Raw genomic sequence first — 2,500 nt, forward strand, 5'->3', positions numbered from 1 at the left:
GAGCTGGCGCTGCGCGGGCGCGCGAGCGAGCAGCGCTCAAAAACCAATGCTAGATCGAGTGTCGGCGTACTGGGCGTGCGACAGGAGAGTGAGAGAGAGCAGAGGGCGTGAGAGAAACCCGTCCAACAGACGGCGCGCGCGCGCAAGGGCGGGAGAGAGAGAGAGCGAGAGCGCGCGGCGAGAGATGAGAGAGAGCAGAAGCAGAGCGAGAGAGCGAGAGAGAGAGAGCGCGATGAAGGAAAGAAAGACCGCGCACGTTCGTGGTGTTTGGTGTGTGTGTCGTGTGTGTGTGTGTATTGTGTGTGTGTGTGTGTGTGTATGTGTGTGTGTGTGTGAGGGTGAGTGTGTGTGGTGCTGTACTGGGTGTGTGGTGTGTGTGTGTGTGTGTGTGTGTGTGAGTTGTTTGTGTGTGTGTGGGTGGTGCTGAGTGTGTTTGTTTGAGTGTGGGAGTATTTGTGTGTGTGTTTGTCGTGTGTGTGTGTGTGTGTGTGTGTGTGTGTGTGTGTGTGGAGTGTGTGGGGTGTGCTGTGTTTATTGTGTGTGTGTTGTGTGAGTGTGTGTGTGTGTACTGTACTGGTGTGTGTGTTGTGAGTGGGTGTGAGTGTGTGTAGTGTGAGTCTTGTGTGTCGTGTGTGGTGTGGGTGTGTGCGTGGGTGTGAGTGTGTGTGTGTTTTGTGTGTGAGAGTGTGTTTGTATGAGTGTGTGTGTCTGAAGCTATATATCTCTCTCACAATCTCTCTATCAATACTCTCACTCTCCTCTCTCTCTATCTCTACACCTACTCTATCCTCACTGTCTCTCTCTAGCACTATTTTCTCTCTCTCAATCTCTCTGTCATTTATGTGTGTGTGTAAGTGAGAGTGTGTGGTGGGTGTGAGTGTGTGTGTGTGTGTGTGTGGGAGTGTGTGTGTTATGTTTGGCGTGAGTGAGTGTGTGTGTGTTGTTTGTGTGTGTGAGGGGAGTGGGTGCTGTGTGACACCACCCACTTTTTAAATGTAGATCTAGCTCTCATATCTATATATCATCTCTTTCACATCATTAATCAGATAAATATCTCTATCTATCTGGTGTGTGTGTGTGTGTGTGTGGGGGGTCGTGTGTTGCTGTGTGTTTTGAGAGTGAGTGGGTGTTTTGAGGTGTGTGTGAGTGTGGGTGTTTTAGTGGGGTGTGGGGTTGGTGTGTGTGGGTGTGTGAGTGTGTGTGTGTTGTGTGTTGTGGGTGTGTGAGTGTAGTCGTGTGAGTTGAGTGTGTGTGTGTGTCGAGTGTGTGTGTGTGTGCAGAGTGTGTTTGTGTGTGTACTGTGTTTGTTTGAGTGTGTGTATGTGTGTGTGGGTTGTGATTGTGTCGAGTGTGTGTGAGAGTGTGTGAGTGTGTGTGTGTGTGTGTGTGAAGGTGTGTGTTTGTGGGGGCGGGGGGGGGGGGGGGGGGGTGGGGGGGGGGGGGGGGGGGGTGTCTGTGAGTGAAGTGTGCGTGTGTGTGTGTGTGTGAGTGAGTGTGTGCGTGTGTGGTGTGAGTGTGTGTGTGGGTGTGTGTATGTATGATCTGTCATTGTTTGTTTGTGTGGTTCGGGGTGAGTGTGTCGTGTGTGTGTTGGGGGGATTGGGGTTTGTGTGTGTGGTGTGTTTTGATGGGGTGTGTGTGTGTGTGAGTGTGTGTTTTGAGTGAGTGAGCTGAGTGTGTTTGTGGGAGGTGTGGTGGGTGAGATTGAGTGTCAGATGTGTGTATAGAAGTGTGTGAGTGAGTGAGGTTTGAGTGTAGTGTGTGTGAGTGAGTGTGTCTGTGAGAGTAGTGTGTGTTGTGTGTGTGTGATAGTAGTGTTGAGTGTGAGTGTGTGTGTTGAGGGAAGGTGTGTGTGTGTTTGTGTTTGTGTGTCTGTGTGTGCGTGTGTTGTGTGTGTAAGTGTGTGTGAATGAGTGAGTGTGTGTGTGTGTGTGTGTTTGTGTGTGTGTGTGAGGTGTGTGGTGTGTCGTTTGTGGGTGTTGTGTGTGGGTTTGTTTGGTGTGGGTGTGAGTATGGGTGTGTGTGTATCGTGTGTGTGTCTGTGTGTGTGAATGGTGTGAGGTGTGTGTGAGTGTGTGTTGTGTAGTGTGAGGTGTGTGTGTGTGTGGGGTGTGTGTGTATGTGTGTGGGTTTGTGTGTGAGGGTGTTGCTGTGTGTTGAGTGTGTGTGTGTGTGTGTGTGTGTGTGTGGGTGGTTGGGGGTGGTGGTGTGGGTGGGTGTGGGTGTGTGGGGGTGGGTTGGTGGGTGTGTGTGTGTGTGTTTATGTCGTGTGTATGTGTGTGTGTGTGTGTGTGTGTGTGTGTTGTGTGTGTGTGTGGGTGTGTGTGTGTGTGGGTGTGTGAGTGTGTGTGTGTGTTGTGTTTGGTGTGTGTGTTTTGTGTGTGTGTGGTTGTTGGTGTGTGTGGGTGTGTGTGTGGTGGTGTTTTTGGTGTTGGGTGGGGTTTTGTGGGTTTGGGGGGGTGGGGTGTGGTTGTTTGATTGTTATTTGTTTTTTATTTTT

General features: G+C 50.8%; 1 protein-coding gene across 1 annotated transcript in view; it reads left to right on the top strand.

Annotated features, from left to right (window-relative positions):
* Positions 1-2,500, top strand: part of LOC122243376 (collagen alpha-1(XV) chain) — a 37,750-nt gene that overhangs the window by 28,079 nt on the left and 7,171 nt on the right. The gene's annotated exons all lie outside the window — the stretch shown is intronic.

Source organism: Penaeus japonicus, unplaced genomic scaffold (assembly GCF_977035675.1).
Source record: "Penaeus japonicus unplaced genomic scaffold, GWHDUDI00000001_assembly GWHDUDI00000032, whole genome shotgun sequence".
Lineage (NCBI taxonomy): Eukaryota > Metazoa > Arthropoda > Malacostraca > Decapoda > Penaeidae > Penaeus > Penaeus japonicus.